Genomic DNA, 6,345 nt, shown 5'->3' with positions numbered 1-6,345 from the left:
GAATTAAGGGTTATGGGGAGCGGGCGGGTAAGTGGAGCTGAGTCCACGGCCAGATCAGCCATGATCTTTTTGAATAGTGGAGCAGGCTCGAGGGGCTAGATGGCCTACTCCTGTTCCTAATTCTTATGTTCTTATGTTCTTATCTTATAGTTTCTCAACATTGAATAACCTCACATTTCCCCACATTATACTCCATGCCACCTTATTGCCCACTCACTTAACCTGTCTATATCCCTTTGCAGGCTCTTGTGTCCTCCTCACAGCTTACTTTCCCACCCAGCTTTGTATCTTCAGAAAACTTGTGATATTTCTGCTCTACTGTAAATACTGACACAAAGCTATTATTTAACATGTCTTCTATTTCCTTAATTTAATTTATAACATCATCAGTCTGTTTTTAAGGGATCCACATTGTTCTTAACTACCCTCTTTTTCCTAATATGATTGTAAAGGTTTTGTGTTAATTTTGATATCCGTTCAAGTTTCTTTTCATAATCCTTTTTTGCAACTCTTGCTACCCGTTTTCTTACCTTTAGCTGTTCTTCGTAGCTCTCTCATTCGCTAGGATCTATGTTATTTTTTGCATTCTTGTATGCTTTTTCTTTTAGTTTTATTTTGTCCCTTAACTTTTTAATCATCCGTGACTTTTTTTTCTGTAGAGGGATTTATGGAGGGAATTCCAGAGCGAGTTCCTAGGATGGCTGAAAGCATGATCATCAGAAGTTTAAATGGAACAGCCATAATCAACACCTTAGCCATAAGACCACAGTGGAGAAAGGATAATCTACGACAAGTGGTTCACTTCCTGACCCCACAAAGCTATTACACCATCTATAAGATTCAAGTCAGGACTCTGATGGAATACTTGCTACTCATTTGGATGGGTGAAGTGAGAACAATGCTCAAGAAGCCCAACACCAGCCAGAATACAGCAATTCACTGGATTGGTATTCCTGCCACTGGACTTAATAATAACCCCCTCTATCACCAGCACACGAGGGCTGCAGTATGCGTGAGCTAAAGGAGGCATTGCAGCAACTTATCAAGGTTAGTTCAACAATACCACCTCCCCTACATCTTCTCCTGTGAAAAAGGACAAGAGCTGCAAAGTCATAGAAGCACCATCACCCACAAATTCCCGTCCAAGTCAGTCACCATCCTGACTTAGACATATCACCAGTCATCATCACTGGATAAAAATCCTGGAATTTCACACCAAAGATGGAAGCAATATCTGCACAAAGACTGCAGAAATTCAAGGAGAAAGCTCACCATAACCACCATCTCAGGGGAATTAGGGATGGGCAATAAATGCAGCCTTCCTAGTGTCACCAACATCCCAAGATTAAATAAAAAAAATTAACAGAATCATGAAACGTGCTACATCATCGAGTGGAGAAGACAGGTCTGTTCTCCGCACCTTTATACACAAGCTCTTAACGTGACTTTTGTGGCCTTGATTGATGCAGACCAGGAACGGAAGAAGAAAAAAAAAATAATCAGACAAGCAGTTCATCCTGGTTTCTCACTTGCAACTCCTAGTGGCTGGTATGGCATTATCAGAAGGATGGGAGCTGGCCAATGGCTCATTCTTTCATGCCGGGAAATAGAAATGAATTACTGGATGAGGGAGTGGAAATTCTAGCCAATTTTCTGTGCTGCGTATATTAGCTAGTCCCATCTCCAAAATATGCTCTTTTACGAAAAGTAAAATGGAAAGGCATTGTTGTGCCAATGGGAAGAAAAGTAAAAATGCTGAATATTACACTGCAACAAACATCCAAGCAGCTCGCAAACAGTGTCAGACAAAGCTGCTGAATTTTATAATCAAATACATGTATTTGCATACAATGCACACGTCTGTCAATATCCTTGATAAGTGCTGATTGCGAATGTTAAGGCAGTTTTATGTACATTTATTTTGCTGAAATTGAAATGGCACTGGCAGAACCATCCACAAATTGCCAGATGTGACCATCAGAAACATCTTGTAACTTAAAATGCATCAGTCACAAAAAAATTAACATGCTACAACCTCACCCATTTAACATTTGCATCTAACGGTCAACTTTCTTTCCTCTGCCCATAGCCTTGCACAAAAATAAATGTGTGATTAAAAAAAGAAAGCATTTGGGGACAATGAAAACTGTATGCAAATAAACGAGCAGCCAGCTTCCAAACCAGTTTGATAATATCCTTATGGGTTAGTTACACACTTAAAAAGGTATCTTAAAGAGCAGGCAAGACATTTCCTTTTGAGCATGCAAAGCTGTCCTTTCTCAGATTCATGTAGGGTGCAACGCACCTCTGTACCAGTATCAAATTAGGCTTTCTAGCTTTCATACACTACAGTTGTGTGTAAACTAAATATTACCACAGCTTATGCAACAGTGCCATTTTTCACTGTGTACTAGGAAAGAATGATTTGATAAGAAAGTAACTGCTTTACTTCCTGGTTAAAAGCTAAAAAAACATTCAATTCCATATTATCCCACCAACAACCCTCTGGAACCTCAATCAAGTGACCAATCTTCATGCAGGAGCATGTTGTCCACTTTTTGGGCCCAAGTTTCGGGCCACGCCTAGAATGGCACAGCCCCAACCTGGACGCCCGTTTTTCATGCCACAAAGTGCGCCTAAAAAAAACTTACAGATTCTCCGGCTCCCTGCTGGTCCTCTGGAGTCGGGCGCAGCGCAGCACGAGCTGTGGGAGGCGGAGCTAGGTCCCTGCGCTGAAAAGAGTGCCGGGACCTCTGCACATGCGCGCTACAGTGGGCGCGCATGTGCAGTAGCTCCAGGCGCCCAAAACTGTGTGGGAGGGGCCCGAATGGCCTCACTGGGGCTGCGTGCATAAGGCTGCCTCCCACGCCCAGCTCCTGCTTCCTCCCGACCCGACTCGACCCCCGCTTCCCCCTCCCACCCGGACCCAACTCACGCTTCCCCTTCCCCCACCCCCAGACCGGACCGGACCCGCGCTCCCCCCACCCGACCTGACCTCCCTCTCCCTCCCTCCCGAACCGAACTGACCTCCCTCCCACCAGCCCCCCCGACCCGACCCGCGCTCCCGACCCCACCCTCCACCCGGACCCAACCCAACCTGACCTCCCTCCCCCGCCCCCGCCCCCGACACGAACCGACCTCCCTCTGCCCCGCCCCGCGCTCCCTCCCTTCTCCCTTCCCCCCCCCCCCGACCTCCCTCCCCCCCCCCCCTACCCGAACCAACCTGACCTCCCTCCTCCCCAACCCCAAACCCGACCCATTCTCCCGACCGGACCCAACCTCCCTCCGCCCCCCCCCCGACCCGACCCGCGCTCCCGACCCCAACCCGCGCTCCCGACGCCACCTACCTGTAAATCTGGTGCTGGGGACGGGCCCTGCCTGAAGTCTTGGGCTCGGCCCGTTCAGCCTTCCCCCCCCCCCTTCTCCGTCCCCTCTCCCCCTTCTGCTCTCCCTCCCCTCCCCCCACTCTCCCTCTACCCCCCCCTCCTCCCCTCGCTGTCAGGAAACACAGACACTGACAGACAGAGGGATAGAGACACTGACAGAGACACACTGAAGATGTTGGAGGGCTCCCGGTGCTGCAGTTGGTAAGTAGAAAATGTTTTATTTATTGATTTTTTTAAAATTATTTATTTCTTATTAATTTTTTTGATTGATTTATTGGTTGATTTATTGATGTTTTTATCATTTATTATTGATAATGGCTCTTTATTTGTAAAACTGAAGTGTTTAATGTTTGTAAACTTCCCTTTAAACCGCCCCCCCCCCCCCATTCCCTACGCCTGATTTGTAACCTACGCCTGATTTTCTAAAGTGTAGACAACGTTTTATTGAGCTTACAATAATCTTCACTTACTCCATTCTAAGTTAGTTTGGAGTAAGTTTCCACTGCCGAAACTTTGAAAACAGGCGTAAGTGGCTGGACACGCCCCCTTTAAAAAAAAAAATTCTGTTCCAAAGTGAAACTGTTTTAACTGACTAGAACTGGAGCAAACTAAATGCCGAGAATTTGAATTTCTAAGATACTCCGTTCTACACCAGTTGCTCCAAAAAATCAGGAGCAACTGAGGCCGAAACTTGGGCCCCTAGACCTAGGTGTATCACAACCGAATCCAATCTTGTCCTCAACTGACCAACACATGCATTTCTTGAAAGAGCAGCAACTCTGATTGATTCCTGTTTTCATTTACCCAGGAACATGGTAAGGAAGAAATGTGCTACAGTTGGCCACCAACCTGAATATGATTGGCTAAATCAGCAGACAGAATAAAACCCCCAAGACCGGCCTGGTCTGTATGGACTAGTGCACACTTCATGCGATTATCCACTAAGCCTCAGTAGACTGGCATTATCTTCAGTAAAACATAACAGAAACAGGAACAGCAGTTAATGTTATAATATATTTCTTTCTGCACTGCTCTAATTACAAATAGCAGTTTTAATTATGTCAAGGAAGCATCAGTTTATATCACAGACAGAAACAAAATGATACTTCAGTGAGGCACAAGCACAATGATTTACCCAAATCTAGTAAACATTGTGCACTCTTGTTCCCCCTTTGCATGAAATAAAATCCCAACTGAAATGTACTCCTCTGTAAACTGCTGGACTACACAGATACTTTGGGCCTAAGTTTCAGCTCGAGTTGCTCCTTTTTTTTGGAGCAACTAGTTTAGAATGGAATATCTTAGAAATCGCAATTCTCAGTATTTAGTTTGCTCCAGTTCTAGTTAGTTAGAATAGTTTTGTTTTAGTACATTTTTTTTCTCAAAAGGGGCGTTACCAGCCACTTACGCCTGTTTTGCAAGTTTAGGCAGCGATAAGTTACTCCAAACGAACTTAGAACGGAGTAAGTGTCGATTTTTGTATGCTCAGAAAAACCTTGCTTACACTTTATAAATTAGGCACAGATAGAGTGAGATGGGTGGGGGGGGGGGGGGTAGAAAGAGAAGGGAAGTTAGGGGATTTTACAAAGCATTAAACACTTTACTTTTATCAATAAAGAGCCATCATCAATAATAAATGAGAAATAACAAAATAAATTTTAAAAAAATAAAAAAATGTTTCTACTCAACCACTGCAGCACCGGGAGCCCTCCAACAGCCTGCTGAAGAGCTGCTGATCGGGCGGGGCCCTCCACCGAGGAGGTGTTCGGGCGGGGCCCTCCACCGAGGAGGTAAGGGCAGTGGCAACAAGACGAGGCGAGGGACGGTGAGGCAGGCAGGCCATTCGGCCCGGGATAGGGGCGGGGAACAGCGCGACGTACCTTCGGCCAGGGATAGGGTCACCTGGAGACAGGACGCGCTGGGAGGGCCAAGAGCTACTGCGCACACATGAGGCTGCCGACACTCTTTTTGGCGCGGGGCTGTAGCTCTGTCCCCAGCTGCTTGTGTTGTGCTGCGTTGACTGTGAAACAGGCCTGCTGGACTCGGAGAATCGTGAGGCAAGTTTTAGGCGCTTTTTAAAATTCTATAAAATAGGCAGGCCTCTTGGATTGCACCGTTCTAGGAGGACAAACGAAACTTGGGTCCATTCTTTCCTCTCCCCCTCTGCATCACATCCACTACATTGTCAGGCTGCCCACACAAAGGGGCCAAGTTTCGGCCTGAGTTGCTCCTATTTTTTTTTGAGCAACTGGTTTAGAATGGAGTATCTTAGAAATTGCAATTCTCGGCATTTAATTTGCTCCAGTTCTAGTCAGTAAGTCAGTTAGAACAGTTTCAGTTTGGAACAGACTTTACTTTTCAAAAAGGGGGCATGTCCGGCCACTTACACCCGTTTTGAAAGTTTAGGCAGTGAAAACATACTCCAAACGAACTTAGAATGGAGTAAGTGTAAATTTTTGTACGCTCAGAAAAACCTTGTCTACACTTAGAAAATCAGGCGTAAGTTACAAATCAGGCGTAGGGAATGGGTGGGGGGGGGGTTTAAAAGGGAAGTTTACAAACATTAAACACTTCAGTTTTACAAATAAAGAACCATCATCAATAATAAATGATAAATGCATCAATAAATCAACCAATAAAAATTTTTTTTTAAATCTATAAATAAAACATTTTCTACTTACCGACTGCAGCACCGGGAGTCCACCAACAGCATGCTGGGACGCTCCTCCAGGGTGAGGGTGGGTAGAGTGGCGGGCGAGGGAGGGGAGAGGGTGAGGGAGAGGGAGGGAGGGGAGAGGGAGAGGGTGAGGGTGAGGGTGAGGGTGAGGGTGAGGGTGAGGGTGAGGGTGAGGGTGAGGGTGAGGGTGAGGGTGAGGGTGGGGAGAGGGTGAGGGAGGGAGGGGATGAGGGTGAGGGAGGGGTGAGGGTGAGGGTGAGGGTGAGGGTGAGGGTGAGGGTG

This window comes from Pristiophorus japonicus, chromosome 10 (genome assembly GCF_044704955.1).
Source record: "Pristiophorus japonicus isolate sPriJap1 chromosome 10, sPriJap1.hap1, whole genome shotgun sequence".
Classification (NCBI taxonomy): Eukaryota; Metazoa; Chordata; class Chondrichthyes; family Pristiophoridae; genus Pristiophorus; species Pristiophorus japonicus.
The sequence above is the reverse complement of the archived record's forward strand: the minus strand, read 5'-3'. Positions refer to the sequence as shown.